This window comes from Canis lupus, chromosome 10, assembly GCF_011100685.1.
Source record: "Canis lupus familiaris isolate Mischka breed German Shepherd chromosome 10, alternate assembly UU_Cfam_GSD_1.0, whole genome shotgun sequence".
NCBI classification, from domain to species: Eukaryota; Metazoa; Chordata; class Mammalia; order Carnivora; family Canidae; genus Canis; species Canis lupus.
In genome coordinates, this window is record NC_049231.1 from 50,460,035 (window position 1) to 50,485,047 (window position 25,013).

Genomic DNA, 25,013 nt, shown 5'->3' on the forward strand with positions numbered 1-25,013 from the left:
AGACGATGACTGGGAAGTAATCCTTTTAAGTAAAACCACATTACTCATCCATCAACCAGTCACTCTGTAAGTTTTCAGCCCTTCTGTGGTCCTAGCCCCTGTACCAGCACTGTAGGGGATGGTACACATCACTTCCTCTTAACAACCTTAGGGCCTTGATAAGGAGGCTATGATGTATCACAGAACCCGATGATTGAAAAGCCCCAGCTTCTATAATATGGACAGGAAGGTTGCCTTGCATAGAGAAGATAATCAAATATTATCAAAACCAAAAGCTTGAACCCTTGAAGGGGAAAATAACTGCAAATAGGAGAAATGTAAAGAAATGACCCTCTAGTTCATTTATTAGAAAATTAGAAAATAGGAAAAGCTAGATGTGCACATTATTAAGCTAATAGCTCTTAGCTGCTGACTGGGACTATATACACTTTTCTCTTTTGCTAGCTACTCCCTGATAAGCTTTACTGTGGGAGCATGCAAGGCTGGATAGGGACATAGGGCTTGCTTCTTCCTATTTGCTACCTGTTCCTGACAATGTCACACCAGCAATGTATCTGCACCTGACAGTGGCAGCTCCTTCCAGGGAGCAGCAGAATCACCTTCACCGTACCCCCCTCAGAGACACCAGGAGTGTTCAGGCAGCAGCCCCTCCTCAGAGGTTAAGTTTCAGTTCCACAGAACCCCTCGTCCAAGTTCTAAGTTTTAGCAGTTCCAAACTCTTTCCTTTTTCCCTCAGCCTTAGGGATGCCTCCAACCATGCCTTGTGAGCCAGTTAGGAAGACTTTTCATTCAATAGATAAATCCAGTTTCCTAGTTATATGTCTTAGGAAGGAATAAGCGTTGAATGAAACTGAGTGAACTTTGTATAGTCTATTACAGCATCATTTTTTTTAAATATTTTATTTATTTATTTATGAGAGATACAGAGAGAAAGAGGCAGAGACACAGGCAGAGGGAGAAGCAGGCTCTACGCAGGGGCCCAATGTGGGACTCGATCCCAGGGCTCCAGGATCACACCCTGGGCTGAAGGCAGATGCTCAACTGCAGAGGCACTCAGGCATCCTTTTGTATTTTTTTATGTTTTATTTTTAAGTAGTGTCAACACCCAACATGGGGCTTGAATTCACAACTCCAAGATTAAGAGTTGCATGTTTCACCAACTGTGCCAGCCAGGTGCCCCTACCACAGCATCTTTGCATATACACCCTGTTCATGTGTATCCAGATAACACTTCAGATTCCCAGATGTCATACTGGAAAGTCTGTTCCTCATAGCGTAAGTTTTGTGTGTGTGTGTGTGTGTGTGTGTGTGTGTGTCAGTTGTTAAGAGTACCTGGTAGAGTTCTTTACATATCCTTTTAATGTTTCTTTCAAAAGACTCCATTTCTGACCTATAGCTCATAGCAAAGGTCTTTAGACAAAGTGAAGGGATAGTAGAAACCAGGTGCTAATGACAAAACTGAATGACTGCTTAGTTTATTACAGTGACCAACCGAAGATCCCAGAATGAAGAGTAGATTTCTCCACTGGGTATAATATATAACTACTTCAATGAAGTAGTTATATATTATAATGAAGTAGTTATATAATATATAATATATATATATAATGAAGTAGTAATATAATATAATATAATATAATATAATATTATATTATATTATATGTATCGTGATCTTTGACGCATTGACAAATCTCAAGGTCTTTCTAATCCATCTGGTAAAGTGTGTGTTACAATTGCTACTAGTTTAGCAGGGCTATTTTAAACATAGGAAAAAAAATTTTTAATTAGTTTGTTGACAGTTACTGTATGTCTATGTACCTGAACACTGTAGTTGCTTTTCATCCTGGAAGGTCAACAATTACTGAAGTTGCACTTTACCTGTTCCTAACTGACTCAAGAGAGTCTTCTCCTTTTTGTTGACACTTCTTCCCATGTGATGAGCTTAATAAACACAACAGCTCTCACTATCAGTTGAGTCATAAAAACATGGAGATTGGGCAACCCGGGTGGCCCAGTGGTTTAGCGCCACCTTCAGTCCAGGGCCTGATGCTAGAGACCTGGGATGGAGTTCCACCTGGGGCTCCCTGCATGGAGCCTGCTTCTCCCTCTGCCTGTGTGTGTGTTTGTGTGTGTCTGTGTGTCTGTGTGTGTGTGTGTGTGTGTGTGTGCCTCTCATGAATAAATAAATAAAATCTTTAAAAAAAAAAAAAAAAAAAAACAGGGCAGCCCGAGTGGCACAGTGGTTTAGCGCCTGCCTTCAGCCCAGGGCCAGATCCTGGAGACTTGGGATCGAGTCCTGCGTCGGGCTCCCTGCGTGGAGCCTGCTTCCCCCTCACCTGTGTCTCTTCCTCTCTCTGTCTCTATGTCTATTATGAATAAATAAATAAAATATTTAAAAAATAAAATAAAAACATGGAGATTATCAAACATACCTAATTATTTCTAGCACCTTTCCTTTTATAAAGCAGGAAAGTAGACTTTTTGGTAGCTACCAAAGAGCATCTAAAAAAGTGCCAAATAAGATTCATGTGCAAAAAACACCTTGTTGACTTTCTTTTGAATTTTAGGGGAATAATTATCAGAGGAGATTGAGTCCTCATTTTATTTTATTTTATTTTTTTTTTTTTAAAGATTTTATTTATTTATTTATTTATTTATTTATTTATTTATTTATTTATTTGAGACAGACACAGAGAGAGAGACAGAAACACAGGCAGAGGGAGAAGCAGGCTCCATGCAAGGAGACTGATGTGGGACTCGATCCTGGGTCTCCAGGATCACACCCTGGGCTGAAGGCAGGTGCTAAACCGCTGAGCCACCAGGGCTGCCCTGAGTCCTCATTTTAAATGGAAGCATAGGTACTTGAGAAAAAGGTAGTTGGAGCTTGGATAGCTGGATACTAAAAGTAACAATGTAGTATTTTAAAATAAACAGCAAAAAGTATCATCATTATCATCATCATCATCGTGTAATATACTCTTTCAGAAGTGAGAAACTTTTTTTTAAGATTTTATATATTTGCAGGGCACTTGGGTGGCTCAGTCAGTTAAGGGTCTGCCTTTGGCTTGGGTCGTAGTCCCAAAAATCAATGGGCTTCTGAGGAGGAATATTCAGTTGACATAAGTGATCTGTGCTTTCTAGGAAAATAACACAGATGGTAAATAATTTCTTACTACCTTTGGTGAAAAGCAGATCAATTTTGAACAACACATCTTCTCTTTGTCACTCATAATTTATCTTGCTTATTCATTTTAATATTCATACGTATGTATATATATTTATTTAAACATATACAGTTATGTATAAAGTTAAATGACAATCTTAGCTTTAAAATATAACTTAAAAATAATTATATTCTCATAATCTTAAATATTTTCTGGAAGCAATGATAATTTGTCTAACCCATAAAACCAGTATCAAAAAATTGTAGAGTTTAAATTAATTAAGCTTTCCAAACAAAACAAAACAAAACAAAAAAACCCTGAATCTTGCTAAGATGAGATGTACATTATATTATACCCCACACCGTGATAAAATGAAGATGAAGCCATAGCATTGTTATTAAACCAAAATTATCTAATCAGTCTTTTCTTTAAAAAGATTTTATTTATTTAACAGAGAGAGAGAGCATGCAAGAGAACAAGAAAGGGGAGCAATAGAGGGAGAGGGAGAAGCAGGCTTTCTCCTGAGCAGGGTCCCAATGCTGGACTCCATCCCAGGACCCTGGGATCATGACCTGAGCTGAAGGCAGATGTTTAACTGACTGAGCCACCCAAGCACCCAATATCAGAGTAGTCTTATTTGTTCAAGGATTCACCTCTCCTAAGAGTATTGGTGAATGTGGATCCAAATATAATTCTGCGTCCATTTGTCAAATATTAAAAATGCTTCTGGCAGTTCATCTTAGTACTTTTTTACAACTGTGTATTGACTATATTTTCTTATTTTCTGTAGTCATATTCAAAATATTTTGGCATTTGAGGCCTTGATCCTGGACAGACTGGCCCTCTCCAGGCTAGTAATTCCTAGAAAGCAAACATTCCTCTATAAGAATGTCTTTGATATACAAGCCAACCAGGTCAGAGCCTGACATCTCTTATCAAATTCTCACATACCATATCAGTATTTACCCAGTCCAAAACCACCTCAGGGCTAGGTATCAGACAACTAGGGACTGACTATAGCTCCAAGCTCACCAAAATTACTCAAACCCCCTGATGCTAAGTTTACTCAATATATCTACCCTGCCTTACCCATTCCTTCCTATGAAAACCAGGATAAAGGCTTTGGGTCATACTCCCTGCTTCTGTCTGTCCTGGTCAAATCTGGTCAGTCCTAGTGCTTCCTCATGTAGCCCTGTATAGCATGCCTAGCCTCGTTTCTAGAGGTCTGTGAGTGTGAACTTCTCATGACAATTGTTTCCATGTTTACATGACTTACCATACCTGATTTTTAAAAAATCCTGGCTTTCAGGCACCTAGCTGGCTCTGTCAGTAGAGCCTGTGGCTCTTGATCTCAGGGTTGTGAGTCCAAGCCCCACTTTGGGTATAGAGATTACTTAAAAATAAATTTTTTTTAAAAGATTTTATTTATTCATTCATGAGGCACACACACACAGAGAGAGAGAGAGAGAGAGAGAGAGGCAGAGACACAGACAGAGGGAGAAGCAGGCTCCATGCAGGGAGCCCGATGTGGGACTCGATCCCAGGACTCCAGGATCACGCCTCGGGACGAAGGCAGGCTCTAAACCACTGCGCTACCCAGGGATCCCCTTAAAAATAAAATTAAAAAAAAAATTAAAATCCCAGATTCATTTTTAGAACAGACTGCTAATTGTTCGCTCGATGCCTACTTGTGTTTCTTTTACTTCTCCTGAGATGCCCCATAACAAGTACAAGCGACAGATTCATGTGATCTGTTAACCCAGTTTCCCTCAACAAAGCCAATCACAGATACACAGATAGATCATCATATGTGGCCAGTTACTTTACCTGTGTGGGGAAGGGCAAAAGTTTTCCTCACATCTAGATGCACAGAGAAGAATCACAAGTTCCAGTGCTCCAACTGTAGCCACGGGTCAGACAAAAATACAGACACCAACACATGTGCCTACAGTAAACAAAAAACAAAAATAAACCTTTGTAGGTAAACACCTATGACAGTGAAGAACTGGACCAGCAGAAGATATGGGACATTTCTTTCTCCCCATCCACCCTTTCATGGTTCCTTCCCATGGAATTCCTTACACAAAGAAATGTTGACAGAAGCCTGCAAGTCTGGGTCTGGACTTCTCCTTTGGAAACTTCACAGACTTCCCAGCACAATAGTGGTACCACAGAGCCTTCCCCAGGCTCCCAGCCTTTAAGCTAGAAGATGAGCATTTAACTTCCAACTTTGTCTAACAGGTCTTCTCTCTGGTCAGTGCTTCTGGGGCCCAGACTAGGCCTTTTGAAAGGCAGCCCCAGGTCCTAGCAGTTTCTAACAGGCAGACAGGCATGACTTAGAGAACCACATTTTCTGTTTCTAATTTTTGAAAGACAAAGACATTTTATCCACAACAGGTAGGTATCACCAGATTTTGACACATAGGAGCTCTGAAAATGATCCAAATTTGCCATATCTTGGCAAAAATTCACTGTTTGGTTGAAGCAATCGGAAGGTCGGGGAAATACAAAGTATCTTAAATTTATGTTTTCTATGAGGTTCTTGATCTAAGGACTGCTCTGTTTTAGGGAGTCCTTGTGAGGGGGCAGGACCTCTGAAACTGTGAAATTGTTAAAATTACAATAATAGTCAATTGTCCATTAAATGAAGTTATATTCCTCAGCTAATCAGCTGAGCTAGTTTGACCTATTAGGACACATTCTCAGATGATATTAAAACATCACATCTCTGCCTTGTTTCCAAGTTTTATATCATTTTCCCTGAACAAAGTTTCATTTCTGGAAAGTAGAAGCAACAACCACAAGTAAAAGCAACTTCAAGTGCTAGATTTTCTGATTCCTAAGAAATGAGAAATTACCAGATAATTTTAAAATACAGTCAGATGTTGAAAGTGTTCGTGAGCTTTGAATTCAACATTCTGCTGCTAAAAACCTATTGTACAGAAGTATTCAGAGGTGCGTGTGCCCAAAGCTTCATGCCAGATGTTTGTCTCAGTGCCCTTGATCACAGAGACCTGGAAACAGTCCAACAGGTTCATTAATGGCATGTAGTAGAAGCTTTGATTCCTTCAACAGGCTGCGAATTTCCTCACTCCACTCCTTACCAGTCATGTGCTGGGAACTCCTAGCCTGTCCCTCCTGAGTCTGTAAAATTAGGACTAACAACAATGCTCAGGGCTGGATTCCCCGATAGCAGATGTGTTTAGGAACTAGTAAATCAGGGGCACCAAAGAAAATGTTTTTGAGGGGATCCCTGGGTGGCTCAGCAGTTTAGCGCCTGCCTTTGGCCCAGGGCATGATCCTGGAGTCCAGAGGATTGAGTCCTGGGCCTGGGATTGAGCCTGCTTCACCTTCTGCCTGTGTCTTTGACCGCCCCCCCAACCCCATGTGTCTCTCATGAATAAATAAATAAAATCTTTACAAAAGAAAATGCTTTTGAAGGAATCTAATGTTTGATAGAAAAAAATAGAATAAAGTATACTTTCTTATGCTTATTTTATGCTTTTTGTTTGTTTTGGGTTTTAGTTTATGAACAGCATGGTACCACCATGATCTTGTTAGGAGAGAAAACTTTACCTCTATCTTCTTAAATTTAAAGCTTGGGACCTGTGAATTAAACTGACAGGAGAGATTAGCAAAAGAAAAGATCTTCATCACGTATGTATGGGAGTTCACAGAGCAGTATTATTCAAAGGGGCGATTAGAAATTGGGGCTTATATACTATCCTAAGAGGTGAAGCCGGGGACAGGGAGAAGGGCATGGTATGGGAAAAATAAATGGGACCTTAAGGGAATGAATGGGGAGACAGGATAGTTTTGTGACAGTGTGTTTGGGCATGGTGCTGACTTCTCTGGGAAGATTAGAGTGGCTCCTGGGGAGAAGATTTATGACATTTGAGTTCTTTTGGGAGGCTCTGCATTTACGTAGATAAGGGATTTCAGGAACTCAAAATATTTCCATTCCAACTAGAAATAATTTTTATACCATGGTCACAGAGACTTAAAAGAGGACTCTTTCAATCTTCTCCTAACCCTGAGTACTCTTTGTCAGTGCTCAGTGTTACACAGATAAGCTACTTGAGAATTTGGGAATGAAGGAAGTAGGATTGCTCCAGATGGTGAATTGTAAACCCTGTGACTAATGGATCAGAGAGTAGATATGCAAAGTCAATGAAAGAGGCTCAGCTGCCCAGCAGGGCTTGACTGCAACCTGATTAAATGTATTAACATATCTAAAGAGACTATGTCATTTAGAGCGAGGGTTGAATTTTCCCCTCCCAAGTAATTACTCTCCCAACTGCTGGCCTTTAAAGCAGACCTCCCATAACTGTTTATGAGTTTGAACTAAGATGGCAATGAACAATAACCCCATTTATTGACCACCAGATGCCAGATGTTGGGCTAAACATCTTTAACACATTATATTTGGGTCTCACAATAGTCTGAAGCCCAAGTATTATTAACCCATTTAACAAATATTAAGAGAAATTAGAATTATGTGTTAATTATATGTGTTGTCCAGGAGACAGCCCAGGCTATCAGGTGGTAAAGCTAAGACCAAACCTTAGAATCCAAGCTCCTGCCCTCCATGCTGCTATAGTCAGGCTCCACTCCTTCCCCTGGTATCCTTCCCCTGGACTTTGAGTGGTTGGCTAAAATTCCCCCTACCCAAACTTTTGCTTATTTTGACAGTGGGCCAAAGAAATGGAAAATAAATCCAGCTCTACTGCCTCCCATTTGGGTGACCCACAAAAACATAAATCCTGCAGGGTCTTCAGCACCCAAGATGTCTAAAATCTAGGAGGTGTTGAACCCAAACACCACAGTGGAGGAGAAGCAGGTAGTCCCTGTCGGAGCCCTGGTTCTGCAAATGATTACCTGCATAATATGGGAGAAGTTGCTAAGCCTCTTTGGACCTAATTTTCTCATTTTAAAATGAGAGCAGTGGACCAGATCATGTCTTAGCACTACCATCCTGGGATTCTGTAGTTCAATAAAAAGGGTAAAAAGCTCCATGGGGGTTGAGGTTGCAAGAAAAGAGACTGAGTCCTCACTAAAGTGTTTTCAATTCTAATGATAAAGCTATTTTTAGATTTGATCTGATTCCCTCATGCATGTTGCATGTTACAGGATGGTTTTCTGGGTCAACCTTTCTCAGATAAACTGTCATCTAATCCATGACGAGGACATTTGTCCCTATAGAATAACAACTTTGCCCACACTAGCATTGGCTATTTTGAAATTGCTTTGCCCCAATTATCTGAATGGCCTTCAAAGAACTGTGATGTGGGGGCTCCACATGTCTTTGTTTGAAAGGGGTATCTTGGGTGGCTCAGTGGTTGAGTGTCTGCCTTTGGCTCAGGTCAGGATGGAGTCCCCCTTCTCCCTTCACTTCCCCCCCCCCCCCCAATAGGGCTTTCCACAGGGAGTCTGCTTCTGTCTCTCCGTCTCTCCCTCTCTATGTCTCTCATGAATAAATAAATTAAAATCTTAAAAAAAAAAAAAAAAAGAGGGCAGCCCGGGTGGCTCAGCGGTTTAGTGCTGCCTTCAGTCCAGGGCCTGCTCCTCGACACCCATGATCAAGTCCTACGTCGGGCTCCCTGCATGGAGCCTGCTTCTCCCTCTGCCTGTGTCTCTCATGAATAAATAAATAAAATCTTAAAAAAAAAAAAAAAGAAAAGAAAGAAAGAAAGGGGTATCTTGGAGGTTCTGTCTGTCATACATAGAGTCTCATGCATTCATTCATTCAGTAATTTATTTTTCTGGAGAGCCCACTCTGTACTAGGAACTTAGAATATGATGTGAGCAATAATAGGATCTCTACCACCAAGAAGCTTCCACTGGGGGAGAAGACATTAATTAAATAAGCCTACAAATTTTCATTATGATTGTAAGAAGTGCTACAAAGAACAATTGCAAGGTGCCCTGAGAACTTAAGATTGGAATCTCAGAGAAGGTCCTTAGGGAGGTGCTATTTGAACTGAGTTCTGAAAGATGAGAATAATTAAATAGGTGCCAAGGAAAGGGAAAAGCATTCCTAGAAGAGGAAAATGTATAGACAGAAGTCTATAAAAGGAAGAAACATGGGACTAAAAGAAAACCAATGCAGTTGAGCACAGAGATCAAGGGACATGTCAGGGTGGAAAATCTTTTCCTAAAAAAAAGGGGGGGGGATCCCTGGGTGGCTCAAGTGGTTTAGCACTTGCCTTCGGCCCAGGGTGTGATCCTGGAGTCCCAGGATCGAGTCCCACATTGGGCTTCCTGCATGGAGCCTCCCCACCCCTCTCATGAATAAATAAAAAAAGTCTTTAAAAAAAGAAAAAAAGAAAAAAAGAAAAAAAAAAAAGAAAATCTTTTCCTCTACCCTCTTAGGTTCAGTACTAGGGGCTTGTGAATTAAATTAACAAAAGAAAGCTTAACAGAAGAAATTATTCACATATATATATGGGAGCTTACAAAAGAAGTAGCTTGATTAATGATTAAAGTCAGAGGCTCATAAACCTCATTTAGTAGAGAAAAGAGTTAGAAGGCCTCTATGAGAGAACAATAAGTTTCTTTTGAAGAAACAAGTGGATTTCTGGAAGAACAAATGGGAAATAAGGAAGTTTGTGATAATATCCATGCATTTACAAGTAGGCTTTCTGACTTCTTCATGGTCGTAAAACTCCCCTAGAGAGGGAGTTCATGGTAGGTTAACTCTGGATCTCCTTCCTAGGAACAAAAGCCACCCTGAAAAGGGAATTTGTGGCATCTCCATCTCCCAAAAGTTTCTGCATGTAGTCAGATAAGGCGAGCTCTAAGAAGCCTTATTTCTGCATCTTGAATCTCAAATGTCTTCAGTTTAAAATAATCTTCAGAGATCCCTGGGTGGCGCAGTGGTTTAGCACCTGCCTTTGGCCCAGGGCGCGATCCTGGAGACCCAGGATTGAATCCCATGTCGGGCTCCCGGTGCGTGGAGCCTGCTTCTCCCTCTGCCTACTATGTCTCTGCCTCTCTCTCTCTCTCTCTGTGTGTGACTATCATAAATAAATTAAAAAAAATAAAAATAAATAAAATAAAATAATCTTCATACCATTTCTGGGGTTCTATGTCAATTTTCATAGGTGGCTTGCGCAAGGTGATGCCAGAGGGGTGACGGGCAAGATGGCACACAACATTATACTAGGCTGTGTTGGTTTGATCCTTTTCTTTAGGACAATGGGAAGAATCGAAGGGTTTGAAGTAAGAGAACTATAGGATTAGATTTGCATCTAATGATGCAAACTTGAACTTGGGGTGCATTTGAGAACTCTAAGAGTTGATGGTGAATAGAGAGGGAGCTAGCTGGATTATACCAGCTTGGAACTCAGAGGGAAGCTCTAAAAATCTTTTTATGAGTCATCTACATATAGATGGTAATTATAGACCAGTGTGTGGTTGAGATTGCCTAAGGAAAGAACGTATAGGAAGGAACATGATGCTCCTTCCCACTCACCTGTAAACGGAAGGAAGGGAGGGAAGGAGGGTGGGAGGAAAAAAAGGGAAGAAAGGAAAAGAAAAGAACAGAAAAGAAGGCACCTGGTGGCTCAGTCAGTTAAGCATCTGACTTGATTTCAGCTCAGGTTGTGGGATCGAGCCCTGTGTCTGGTTCTGTGCTCTGTGTAGTCTGCTTGAGATTCTCTCCTTCTTCCCCTGCCCTCCCCTCAGCACACTCTCTCTCTAAAATAAATAAATAAATAAATAAATAAATAAATAAATAAATAAATAAATAAATAAATAAAATTTTAAAGAAAAATATTTTTTAAAATGAAAAGAATAAGGGAAAAAAGGAAAAAGGAAAAAAAAAGTTGTAGGGAAGGAAAGCTAGTTTGCAGGGAAACAACCCATTTCTAGATTTGCAGATGTGAAATTGTAACTATTATTTCTGTTACCTGCAACTCTGCCCTTGGAGTTGTCCCTTCATCTGACAAACGGGATTTACTTTACTTCAGCTACTTAAAAAGAGACTGATGCAACTCAAATGAATATGAAGATTCTTTTAAATTCAAAGTATCAAAAATAAATAAATAAATAAATAAATAAATAAATAAATAAATAAATTCAAAGTATCATAATATTGATATTTTTGCTGTTACTACTGGTGTTATTATTATCATATATCATTGTTGGCTGGGAAGGGAAGTGATACAAAGAAAAATAACATTGTAAATTTACCAGTTTACCACACTGGGCCAGCCAGTCTGCATTAAGTAATCCTCAGTAGCACCACTTTACAGATGAGAAACCGAACTTTACAGATGAGAAACCGAACTAAGGCTCAGCAAGTTGAAGAGATTGCCTGAAGTTTCATGGCTAGGACATAATAGAACTGCAATTCACACTCACTCCTGACACTGCAGCTCATTCTTTTCCTTTTTGAAGTTCTTTTTCTCCAACTCTGCAACCCCACTCTCTCTCACAAACACACACACACACACACACACACACACGCACACACAGATTTTTCAGCTCAAATCTGCAGTACAATCAAAGGGAATAGAATGCTATAAGGTCATAAAGATTGGGCTGGGCCACTCCTCCAGACTCCTCCAGACTGGTAAATCTCTTGTCCTGACACTGGGGAAATGAAGAATGTCAGCCTTGATCCCTGCTGTTCTACTGCTGGGCATGTAGTTTGGCAGTGTTACATTATTATTTATTCATGTATGTCATCACAGATTTTATGTGAAGAATTAGTAGCTGTTTATCTAATTTAATGAGCTGGAAATTTATAAAATTACCATCTCTAGGTATGCAGATCAAATCCTACTTGATCAAAAGTATTTCCAAACCTCAGCCTACCAGTCTTCTACCATTCTTCCATATTTCTTATAGCACAGAAACACCTCTCAATAGAACAGCAAGGAAAAACTTTGGACAGTGTAGCTGTGTAGTTATTTAACAGGTCTGTAGTGAGAACCCTAAACTCTATGGAGGACAAATATATGTATATACACACACTAAGCCCCAGTTCCTGCCCTCAAGGAGCTTACACTCCAGATATCATCTAACAGCTATCCTCCTGGGCCTTGCAAGTGAGAAATAGCTGCTCTTGCCTCAGAGGAAGGTCAGAGAGATTATCACAACTAGGGAGGTTGAAGACACATTCACAGCAAAGGAGCTGCTTGAGTTTTGAAGAAAAGACAGGGTTCCGAGAGGTACACAGGAGAGCATTCCAGGCAGAGGGAGACACAGAGGTCAAAACTAAGAAAGGCAAGTTTAGAAATAGGGACAGGGTCTGCCTGTGAGAAGCAGAAATGCATTTGGGGAGTGACGGTTAGACATGTGGGTTTGGGGCATATGATGGAGGGCATTGACCACTGAGTCAGCTTAACTCAGGGACCCTGGCACTATTGACATTTGACCTAGATCATTCTTTCTCTGTTGGAAGTAAAGGTGGGAAGATGGGGCTTTCTTATAGTTGGGGTTAGTTAGCAACATCCCTGGTTTCTACTCACTAGATGCCAAAAGTATCCTTATTGCCAGTTGTCTTCTTCACTTAGTTATGACCCAAAAAAATGTCTTCAGACGTTGCCAACTGTCTCTGGGGATCAATCAGAATTGTTCAGTGGCCTGAGAACTACTGGGTTAAGGCATGGTGATAGTGTGTGCGATCTGTGTGTAATTTTTCTCAGGGTCAACAGGTCTGTCCTGAATTCGCTTCATTCTTCCATGTGCCATCAGGGTTCCCATGCTCATGCCCCTGTGGCAGTGACCTACACAGCCCATAGAGAATCCATCTTCCTATGAGACTCCTGTTGGTCCATTTGTGGGTGGGGTCTTTATTCACCAGCCCCTACTACAGCATGCCTAGAACATGACACTAGGGGAGAAAAAACAGGTAAAGTGCATCAAGCCAAGAATTAACAAGAGCCTGCCATTGGAATGGAGATGAACCACCTAAATAAAAATATTAAACAAAAACACATGGGAAGATTTCAAGCAGTTTAGTGTTAACATCAAACCCATTAGGATGGCTACTATTGACAAAACAGAAAACAAGTGTTGGTGAGGATAGGGAGAAATTGGAACCCTTGTGCACTGTCAGAGGGAATGTAAAATGGTACAGGCTCTATGGCAACCAGTATGGAGGTTCCCCCAAAAATTAAAACTAGAACTACCATACGATCCAGAAATTCCACTACCCAAAAAATTGAAAACAGGGTCTCAGAGAGATACTTGTATATCCATGTTCAAAGCAGCATTATTCCCAGTAACTAGAATGTGGAAGCAACCCAGGCGTCCATCGACCAGTGAATAGATAAGCAAATTATGGTACATACATACAATGGAATATTATTCAGCTTTAAAAAGGAAGGAAGGGGCAACCCGGGTGGCTCAGCGGTTTACCACCGCCTTCAGCCCAGGGCCTGATCCTGGAGACCCAGGATCGAGTCCCACGTCGGGCTCCCTGCATGGAGCCTGCTTCTCCCTCTGCCTGTGTCTCTGCCTCTCTCTCTCTCTGTGTCTGTCATGAATAAATAAACAAAATCTTTAAAAAATAAAAATAAAAAAATAAAAATAAAAAGGAAGGAAATTCTACAACATGCTACAATGTGGATGAATCCTGAGGATGTTATGGCAAGTGAAATAAGCTAAAAAGACAAATGCTATATGATTCCACTTTTTAAGATACTTAGAGTCATCAAAACCATAGAGACAGGAAGTAGAATGAATTTAAGACCAATGAACTGTATATTTGAAAATTATGAAGTTGGTAAATTCTGTGTTATGTGTATTTTAGCACCATAAAAAAAGTGGGGAAAAAAAAAAAACCACACCAAGAATGGTGGGTAAGTGCCCTATTTCCTTCTGAACATTGAACCCATTACCAGTAAAACGACAACTGTGTCCCAAAGTTGAACAGTGAAATGCGGTCCAATTAGACCTGGCATCAAGCCAACTCGAGCCCCTGATTAACAACAGCTGGGATGTTTAGAGGCTGATGTATTGTTTTCTTGCCCTCTGTGACTGGCAGGTTGTTGATATAAAAACCCTGTGAAAATGTTTACCATTATTCTGGCTTTTCCTAATTAGAGATTCCAGAACCACAGACTTTCCTCAGGGCTTCTGACATGGGGAATGGAATGTCGGGCATTGGAACAGAGCTGTGTGCGGTTAGGTGACCATGGAGCTTCTCGTCTCCTAGGCTGCCTTCCTGCAACCTGCTCCCTTCCAGTGTTACCTGGGAAGAAGGGCTGGTGAAATACCACCTTGAAGCCTAGGAAACTTTAAAAATGTCATTCTGTTACTGTTAGAATGAATATTTGAGAAGCTGAATTCCATTGCAATGACAGCTAGCATTTATCTAGTATTTACTGTCCTTAAACGTGTTACCAGTGGGGTATGAGGAATTTAACACTTGGAAATGCAGATAACCTGCCAAGGACACAGGGACGGTACCTTGGACACAAGAGGTTGAATGGAGTTCTGTATGTCTCCTGAGTCCCCTTAACTTGAACAGTCAGACCTGCCCATGTGGGCTACTGATGGAGCCTCTCCAGCCTTTACAAAAAGATCCTGTCTTTTACAAAAAAATCCTGTCTCCATCAGGATTTGCTTTATATCAAGCCAAGGGACTTGCAGCTGTCTTGTCTGTGTCCCCTTCTTGACCAGCTGCCACCTGGAAAACCTATGACAGTTCCCCTCTCATTCTTAAAAAAAAAAAAAAAAAAAAAAAAAAAGGTTTCTTTTGCCTATGTATTCCCTGTAGAAAGTTAAAGAACAGGAAAAAAATTATCCAAAATCTTGAGACAAGCTTTTAAAACAGCTTGATGCATTTCCTTCACGTACAATTTGTTTTTCAGAGGCCTCTTGACCTCAGACTCTCTACCAGTTGCTAACCGTCCAGCATTGGTAGTGTTCACAGGCAGGCCCATCCAAGATGACACTCACAGAAGGTCCAGGAAACCATGACCTAGCACCCCCTATGTCCTAGAAGCTTCTCCCTTTACTCTCATGGGTAAAGACTTGCTCTTCAAAGTGGCCCCAATTGTAGTGTCCTACAATCTTCCCACCTCAGGAGAAAGTCAGAATTTTGAAACCAGCTTTTGGAGAAATCTGGAGAATTGACCACACAATCATACACCATTTCCTCCCTTAACGTCTTATCCTGAGCATAATGCTGATTTGGTTCAAATCCAAGCCTCGATGCTTTTTTTTTTTTTTCTAAGATTTTATTTTTCTAAGATTTTATTTATTTAAAAAAATATATTTTATTTATTTATTAGAGGGAGAGGGAGAGAGAGCATGTGTGCACAGAGAGAGAGGGAGAAGCAGACTCCTCACTGAGCAGGGAGCCCAATGCAGGGCTCGATCCCAGGACCCAAAGACCATGACCTGAGCTGAAGGCAGATACTTAACCAACTGAGTCACCCAGGCACGCTAAGCGTGGCTTTTTCAGAAGCCCCACACCCCACACAGGCTAATATGGGGTGTACAGTTACGGCCCTAGTAATTAACCAAGTCATAAATCACCTAGTCCCTATCTTTCTAGACTGTTCAATAGAAATATAATGTGAGCTGCATGTGTATTATAAATTTTCTAGTTGCAAAAAATAAATTTCTAGTCACTACATAAAGTAAAAAGGAACAAGTGAAATTAATTTTGAAAACATTTTTACCCCAAGATATTTTTTTTTTTTTTTTTTTTTTTTTTTTAATTTTTACTTATTTATGATAGTCACAGAGAGAGAGAGAGAGAGAGAGAGAGAGGCAGAGACACAGGCAGAGGGAGAAGCAGGCTCCATGCACCGGGAGCCCGACGTGGGATTCGATCCCAGGTCTCCAGGATCGCGCCCTGGGCCAAAGGCAGGCGCCAAACCGCTGCGCCACCCAGGGATCCCCTTTATTTTTTTTTTTTAATTTTTACTTATTTATGATATTACCCCAAGATATTAAAAATATTATTGATATTTTACATCTTTTTTGTGCTAAGTCTTTGATATCAGTATATATTTTACCCTTTTAGCACACCTCAATTTGGAGCAGCCACATTTCAAGTGCTCTATAGCCACATGTGACCAGTGGCTGCCATATGGAGCAGAGCAGTTCCAGACCCATTTTAGCTCTATTCAGTGACCTGCAGCAGCCTCCCTAGCCATATCCCCAATCTCAGGTCATTCCCCAGCCAATTCTGAATGCTCCAAGAGTAGGCAAAATGGAGAAAGGGTCTTTTTTGCACCCTGGACAGCCCTGCCCTCCAGCATACTGGATGGCAAGAAGCTGAAACTAAGGAGAGTCTCTGCCGATCTGGTGATGGTAGGTTTTCTGGTGATGGTAGGTTTCTACATCATTAAATATGTGAGCCCTGATCACTTTCCTGGAAGGCAGAGGAGCACATCCCGCTCCCTTCTTAAACCCCTCTCTAGCTCCCCACTGCATACACAGTAAGGTTTAGACTCCACAGGCTGCCACCCAGCACTGATTTACCTTCTCTCCAGCCGCTTTTCTCACGACTCCCCAGTGGAACCTTAGCTAAAGCCAAGCCAGAGCAACCTGGCACCCCACAAACATGCCTGCCACCTTCCTGCCTGCATGTCCTTGTGTCTGCTATTTGTTCCCAGCTAGAAAGTCATCACCTACTAAATTCCAGGTGCATCCCTAAGGCCTAGGTCTTCCCCCTCTTCCCTGAAGCCTTCTTTAATGACTTCAGCCTGAAGGGTTTTTGCCCTTCTCTGACATCTGTAACACATTTATCAGAAATAACCAGGTCCAGTGATGTCATATTTTAGGAACTCTCTTATTTACTTTTTAGGTTATAAGCACCTGAAGGGCAAGGCAAGGCTCAGAGTCTTATTTTTTTTTTAAGATTTTATTTATTTATTCATGAGAGACACACAGAGAGACACATTTAATTATGTGTCAACCACTTGAGGTTTTGCCCAGAGCATCTAACAGTGTGTTAGGCACATCATAGCAATGTAATAGGGATTTTAAAATTAATGCCCTGCACCCACATGGCACCCACATGGTCACCATGGGACTGGACATTCCTTGCACATCCATAGTGCGGCTCATTCCACCCTACTAACGCCATCCCTAGCACCTACAGCATGACGGGGCCATCAAATGCTGCTCTATAACTTGATGTCAGCTTGGTTCTCAGACTTGGTGCACACCAAGTGCGGTAGACGACATGAATCCAGATACTGGGGAGCAAAGAACATGCCCCTGGGACACAAGTGAATTCCTCCCCCATTGTCAACCTTATCTGCTTCTCGTGGCTCTTATCACTAAGAGGCAATTTAATCCCCCTCCTGGAACCCAAAAGTCACACACCCATTCCCCAAGGAGCCAAGGTAATAAGAAAGACCAAAGTTTAGGATTACTCCTTGATAAGAGTCTTGTTTAAACAAGATCTCATATAAAAGCTGGTCTGCTCCCCACACCCTTCTCCCCTCCGCTTCCCTCTCTGCTTTCTTCCTCCCTTGCTTGAAGATTACGGGATTGTGCGATCCACCCCAGGGATGCAGGCTCTGACAGACCTAATGCCCATTGCTTTCAAACACTCAAGCCTGTTCGCCAGCCCTCTCCAGGAGCCTGTGTTTGGGGCTCCCGCAGGGCAGATTGCTCAGACCAGTTCCTGGGCACTTCCCACTGGCACTTGCTCGTTTACATTTTGAAACTAGAGCAAAGTTCAACACCCATTGGCTTCAGCACCCAGTGAATTGCCCAACCCTGGTTAGAAAAATGCAGACAATAGCAACCTGGGAAAACTGCCCTCCTGAAATAGCCTAGGCCCACAGCATTTTGGCAACAGGTCTCCCTGCGCGGAGTCTCCCGGCTCCGCAACAGAGGAAACACCCAGGGATGTAAATAGCAATGAAAAAAGGCCACTTGTGCCACTATTAGGTTTTGTAGTGGCTGGTTCGTTTTTCCCCCCAACAAAGCCTGAGTTGCATTTTTTGGTTGTTGTTCCGTTTAAATTTTGGATGAAAGTGTAAACACCATGAGGTATTTACTTGTCCTGCTTTTCTATTTCTTCCCCTCCTTGTAGGGACCTGGCTCCTCTGTTTCAGCTCTGTCCTCCCCTATCCTCCCTGTCTGAAGACCAGTCCCTTTAGCTCCACAGTGGCGGTAACACCACAGCAGCCTTAAGAGCTAGCAAAGCCCCATGCCTGGCACCACACCTGCCTGCTGACAGGCCATCAGAATGTCAGGGCCCCACAGTCAGGGTGGGTTGTTGCAGGCCACTGTGGGGGCACTTTGCTGTCACACAGGCACCTGGCAGGCTGGCATGCTGGGCAGGGTACAGAAGCTTCAGGTAGAAGCAGCCAGCTCCCCGCACCGATCCCCTTTTACAGAGTTCCAGGCCAGGGCCAGCAGCCCTTCGGCACAGAACTTTCTGTACATTCCACAGCAGCTGAAAGGGCTTTTGTCCCCAACAGGAAGAACAAATGACAAAGGCAATTGTGTGTCTCCTTGTAGGCCTGTATAGCAGGTTTGGAAAGAGAAACTTCTTTCCCCAAGAGGCCTGTTTGCCTGAGCGGCTGCAATCACAGATGTAATCACACAGCCACACAACGTAGGAGCAGTGTGGTGTTGGAGTTCCCGTGTGTGTGGCAGGAACATACACAGGGTACACACACATACTCTCTCTCTGTCTCTCTCTGTCTCTCTCTCTCTCTCTCTCTCTCACACACACACACCCCTCCCCTAACAAACTGCTCCTGCCTGGCCCAGCGGGGCTCTGAGTCACATGCCACAAGGGCAAGGGGCCTCAAGAAGTGAAGTTGTCTGGCCCGCTCCTTTAGGAGCCATCACTTTATTATTCTTCTTTTCTGGTGGGGACACAAAGGTCACAGATCACATGGTCACATCGTTCGCTTCAGGGCCCACAGCCCATTCCCGTGAAGAACACTGGGCAGCCTCAGAGAAAGACCTGTTTACAGGAAGTCTGTCCTGGGGTCCCTTCAAACACACTGCGTTCTGGGTGTAAGCTCCAGACCGCCCACATACGGCCCATTGCGTGGAAGAACTACCTCTCACTGGGGGAGGCTAGATCTCTCCTTTTGCCCTTTTCTCCTGTAATTTTCATAATAGGAGACTGAAGGTTTGAAGGGTTTTAAATTTTTTTGTTAAAGGGAAAAACTTCTTATCAAATGAAATTCTTGTGGATCATTTCAATGCACCCTGTGAACGGAATAATGCAGCCCACTTCCCCGGCAGATCTGGCTGCCTGAATGCTCAGTGCTGAGTTTGGTGGATCTGTTATAGCCGCTTATTCATCCTAGGTACATCTGCTTCCCCCAGCAGGTGTCTGCTCTGGTGTTTGTTTTTGAATTGTGTCTTGTTGCATCCCAAGTTTAACCATCATAAGCAATCTTTGTGCTGTGCAGAAATTTTTGTTAACCTGGAAGAGTTGGGAAATCTGAGTATTATTTCTGGCTCTGCTTGTCTGATTGGTTCTACCTTGAGCAAGACATCTCCTCTCTCTAGACCTTGATTTCCTAATTTGTGAAACACAAGACTGAGCCGTCTGTGTCTGAGCCTGCCTGTCACAGCATCTCCAGGGGCTCTGGTTAACCGTACAGAACCCCAAACCTCTTGCCTGGATGGCGGAGGGAATGTATGGATGGCTGGAATCTGTATCTTTAAAACCACACGGCCCCGTGGATTCTTACCTTCCAGGAGGTTTGAAATACACTAACACCAGATGGTTGTTAAGGTCTTGTTCTGCACTATGCTCTGTAATTTATATAAATAATCTTTTAGAAAGAAGATGCAATAGGATGATGATTTTGAAACTGTATGTTTTGTATTTATTGAATAAAGTTCATTATGATCCTCAGTTTTCATTTATAAACACATGAGGGGCACGCTTTGTATTTCCCTTTGCAGAATAAACACCCCCACTCCAGGGCAGCCCGGGTGGCTCAGCGGTTTAGCGCCACCTTCAGCCCAGGGCCTGATCCTGGAGACCAGGGATCAGATCGAGTCCCACGTCGGGCTCCCTGCATGGAGCCTGCTTCTCCCTCTGCCTTTGTCTCTGCCTCTCTTTCTCTCTCTCTCTCTGTGTCTCTCTCTGTCTCTCATTAATAAATAAATAAAAATCTTTTTAAAAACATAAAAAAAAATAAACACCCCCACTCCAGTGCTGGGTCCTCATGCAGTTGGAAATTCATGAGGCTCAGGCCCTCCTTGCTCCTGCCCATGGAGACTGCACTTCCTTAGGATTTCAACGTTTCCCCCGGACATTTGCATAACTCTTTACCTTGCCACCTTGGCTGGGGTGCTTACTCAAATGTAATTTTTCAATGAGGCCTTCCATGGAGCTAATATCATAGCTCCCTCTTCACTTCGTATCCTCCTTCCCCACTTTGTTTTTCTCCTTAGCACTCATCACTGTCTAACCTACTGAATTTTCAATTATTTATCTTATTTGTCATCTGTCTTCCCCACTAGAAAACAAGCTCCTTAAGGCAGGGATTTTTGTCTGTTTTTTTCCTTGCTATAGCTTCAGCACCTAGGCTGGGACATAGTAGTTATTCAATCAATATTTCTTTAATCAATCAATGAAATGCTTACAGGATGGATCGGTGGATGGACTTCCAGAAAATGTCCAGATGTTTGACTCCAAGGAACAGCCATTCTTTTTTTAAGATTTTATTTATTTATTAGAGAGAGAGAGAGAGAGGCAGAGACACAGGCAGAGGGATAAGCAAGCTCCGTGCAGGGAGCCCGATGTGGGACTTGATCCCAGGTCTCCAGGATCATGCCCTGGGCTGAAGGCAGCGCTAAACCACTAAGCCACTGGGGCTGCCCAGGAACAGCCATTTTACAGCCATGCCAGGCTCCAGGCTTCTTGCAACTTTGATCCTAGCCGCTTGCTCATGCACACACTGGTCACATAGGAATCCCATGATTAAGACTTCTGTCCTGGGGATCCCCGGGTGGCTCAGCAGTTTGGCACCTGCCTTTGGCCTGGGGCGTGATCCTGGGGTCCCGGGATCCGGCCCCGCATCAGGCTCCCTGTGTGGAGCCTGCTTCTCCCTCTGCCTTTGTCTTTGCCCCTCTCTCTGTGTCTCTCATGAATAAATAAATAAAAGCTTAAAAAAAAAAAAAAAAAAAGACTCCTGTCCAGTGGAATTACTCATTCCTGCCTTGCTCCTGTGGGATTGGCCACAGGGCACACAAATCTCCAGGGCCCCCATCCTCCCCTGCTCACAGCTTACTCCTTGATGTCCTTTGACACCGTCCCTTTTTTTCCTCTCCTTTTCCACTAGGACCTACCTACTAGACCTTGGTTACTTTTACTTCATGCTGGGATTGTTCAACTCCCAGCCACACTCCTGAACTTTTCTCTAAAAACAAAATTTTCTCGTTAAAAAGAGGGGAAGTAGCAGATGCCAGGATCCATCTCCCACCCAGAGGGATGAAACAGTGTCACAGGACTATAAGGGAAGTGAAATTAAGCAGGGAATTTTTTTTAATACTTTATTTATTTATTCATGAGAGACACACACAGAGAGAGGCAGAGACACAGGCAGAGGGAGAAACAGGCTCCATACAGGGAGCCCGACGTGGGACTTGATCCGGGGTCCCCAGGATCATACCCTGGGCCGAAGGCAGCACTAAACTGCTGAGCCACCCAGGCTGCCCTAAGCAGGGAATTTTAACTGAGGTTTCCTGCATTCCAACCCAGAGAAACTGATTCAGACACTTGTGGCTCTTCTATCATAATGAGCCTCCATGGTGTCCAATATTGAGGCATCAGCACGTCCATGCTCCCTCTGAAGGCACTAGGAGAGAATTCTTCCTTGCCTCTGCTGGTGTCAGGTGGTTCCAGACATCCCTGGCTTGTGGCTGCATCCCCACAGTCTCTTCCTGGGTCCTCACACGGCCTTTTTTTCTGCCTTGTCTTCTTTTCTGTCTCTTACGAGGACACTTGTCATTGGATTTAGGGCCTACCAGGATAATCCAGGATGATCTTACCTTGAGATGCTTAAATAATTACATCTGCAAAGACCCCTTTACCAAATAAGATCACATTCACAGGGTCTGGGGTGAGGACATGGACGTGTCTTTTGGGAGGTTGCCATCCAACACTCTCCAGTAGCCTTGGTAATTCTGTGCATATGTGTGTTCACTTGCCACTTAAATACTATTGTTTGGCTTTCATATTTGGAGAGCCATCTCTGAAATCTGATTCCCTTGCACTCTCTACAAGTAAATTTCTTCGTTCGGTTTTTATTTTATTTTATTTTTTTATTTTTTTATTTTTTTTCTTCTTTCAGTTTTTAAAGCTTCCCAGTTTTCCTTTGACAAACTACAATGTAAGTTCTCTCTGTTATTCTCCCTGATTTATCTTCTTCTTTTCTTTTCTTTTCTTTTCTTTTTCTGTTTATAAGAGACATGCTGAGAGAGGCAGAGACATAGGCAGAGGGAGAAACAGGCACCCTGCAGGGAGCCTGATGTGGGACTCTATCCCAGGACCCAGGATCACGACCTGAGCCAAAGACAGATGCCCAACCACTGGGCCACCCAGGTGCTCCTATTCCCCCGATTTAGAGATGAGGGAACTGGAGCCCAGAGATGTAGAATGCTGTGGGAATTTCATGAATTCTCACAGGCAGTCTGCTCCAGAAACCCGCCCCCACAACTTGGTGGTTCAAGAGATAACCCACAATAACCCTTTGATGTGTAAACGTCCAGTCCTCTTCTCCTACATGTATATTTATTTTTGTAGAGTAAGGGTGATCCTGCTTCCATTTCCCTATATACTGTTCAGCCCAGGTTTTTGGTCGCCATTGTTCATCATGTGGATGTCCATCACTCTGTTTCATTAGTCTAGAACACTTGTATGCAGCCTTCTTTTTTTTTTTTAAGATTTTATTTATTTATTTGAGAGAGAGGGAACACAAGCAGGAGGAATGGCAGAGGAAGAAGCAGACTCCCACTGAACACAGAGCCCAATGCAGGGCTTGATCCCAGGACCCTGGGATCATGACCTGAGCCAAAAGCAGATGCTTAACCCACCGAGCCACCCAGGTGCCCCATATGCAGCCTTCTTATGTGCAAACTGCTTCTGTGTTAGGGAAGAGAGAGGAAGAAGCCAGGTCTCTTTCTTTCAGGAGCTTATTGGCTAGTGTCTGATTCTCAAGGCTGGCTGTGTACTAGAATCATCTGAGGAGCTTTTTTTTTTTTTTTTTTTTTTTTAGATTTAAAAAATTTATTTCAGTGGGAGGGAGAGCACCAGCAGGAGGGGCAGAAGCAGAGGGAGAGACTCTCCAGCAAACTCCATGCTGAGTGCAGACCCTGAGGCAGGGCTCGATCTCCTGACCTTGAGATCATGACCTGAGCTGATATCAAGAGTGGGACGCTCAACTGAGACACCCAGGCACTCCTGAGGAGGAGCTTTTAAAATACAGCTAGTGGGACGCCTGGGTGGCTCAGCGGTTGAGCGTCTGCCTTCAGCTCAGGGCGTGATCCTGCAGTCCTGGGATCGAGTCCCATGTTGGGCTCCCTGCATGGAGCCTGCTTCTCCCTCTGCCTGTGTCTCTGCCTCTCTCTGTGTGTGTCTCTCATGTATAAATAAATTTATTAAAAAAAAAAATACAGGGATCCCTGGGTGGCGCAACGGTTTGGTGCCTGCCTTTGGCCCAGGGCGCGATCCTGGAGACCCGGGATCGAATCCCACGTCGGGCTCCTGGTGCATGGAGCCTGCTTCTCCCTCTGCCTGTGTCTCTGCGCCTCTCTCTCTCTCTCTGTGACTATCATAAATAAATAAAAATTAAAAAAAAAAATACAGCCAGCTACCCCACCTCAGACCAACTACTTCCAATACCCTGGAGCGTGGGCCTAGGCATAGCATTTTTAAAGCTCCTCCAGGTGATTTCAGCGTCCAGTCAGGGTTGGGACCTCAGGGTAGGGGACCTAGGATCCCATCACATATGCTAACACCTGTTCTCTCTTGCCGCTTTCCTGCCTCCTGGCCCAAGGGTTGGCCAGATCACAGAAGTCTCTGGAGGGTGGATTAACCCTGCAGGTTCTGCATTTCTGCCTTGCTGACTTCAGCAGCAACATCCTCAAGGGCCTCCTGCCCCATGGACGGTTCTGGTTCTGTTCTCTCAGGTCTTCTGTCTATGCCTTTAGATGGAGAATAGGGCAGGATATTAATAAGTTGTTCAGGAACAACATCACAGGTCTGGGAATCAGAAGGCCTGGACTTCAGTCCTCTCTTGGAGCCCACGCAACCCTGGCCTTGTCAGATCCGTTCAATACCTATAATCAGATGGCTCAGTTCTGAGTTTCAGGGAAATTCATAAATTTATGAAGATGCCACTGGTCCCTACCATGACTGTACAAATCAAAGTGAATTCTGGATTTTAATAATTCCTCAGCTGCCTACTCTTATGCAATGAATAACCTGAACAATTATACCTGGGCTAAATGAAACACATCTTACAGGAAATTTAACTGGCCGAGGAAACACTGGACTGGTACCCTCACCTGAGATAAAATGTAGAGTCTACAAATGGGAAAGAATGAGGGAGAGAGGAGGCTCTGAGAGCTGCTGTGGAATCTTTTGCAGCATCAAATGGCCCCATGCAGGGCTGGGGCAGACAACCAGCAGACCACTCAGTGTGCATGTTCTCAGCCCCACTGGATGGCTGAGAGCTGGTTTGCAAACCTAGTAATACATGCTTGTGTGCCCACAGTCACACTCTGCAAAAAGAAGCTGTAAAATTAAAAAAAAAAATTTAAATGAAGATTAAACAGAATCACTGGAGCTGTACATGTTAATCTTCCATCTGAACATTTGTGAAATTGGGCAACTTTGCTCTAAGATACTGCCATCCTCCCCACTCTGCTTTTCACTTCCCTTTT

At 43.1% G+C, this 25,013-nt stretch overlaps 2 long non-coding RNA genes across 10 annotated transcripts in view; one reads left to right on the forward strand and one right to left on the reverse strand.

Moving 5' to 3' along the window:
• LOC102155086 overlaps positions 1-25,013 on the forward strand; it is a 126,555-nt gene that overhangs the window by 94,131 nt on the left and 7,411 nt on the right. The gene's annotated exons all lie outside the window — the stretch shown is intronic.
• LOC106559416 overlaps positions 1-25,013 on the reverse strand; it is a 46,074-nt gene that overhangs the window by 14,115 nt on the left and 6,946 nt on the right. For 3 of the 4 annotated variants that reach the window (XR_005365914.1, XR_005365913.1, XR_005365915.1), the window contains exon 2: positions 4,992-5,109. This is a non-coding gene — a long non-coding RNA (uncharacterized LOC106559416). Of the gene's footprint in view, positions 1-4,710; positions 4,772-4,991; positions 5,110-25,013 lie in introns of those variants that run through there. The other variant, XR_005365912.1, reaches the window with a different exon arrangement.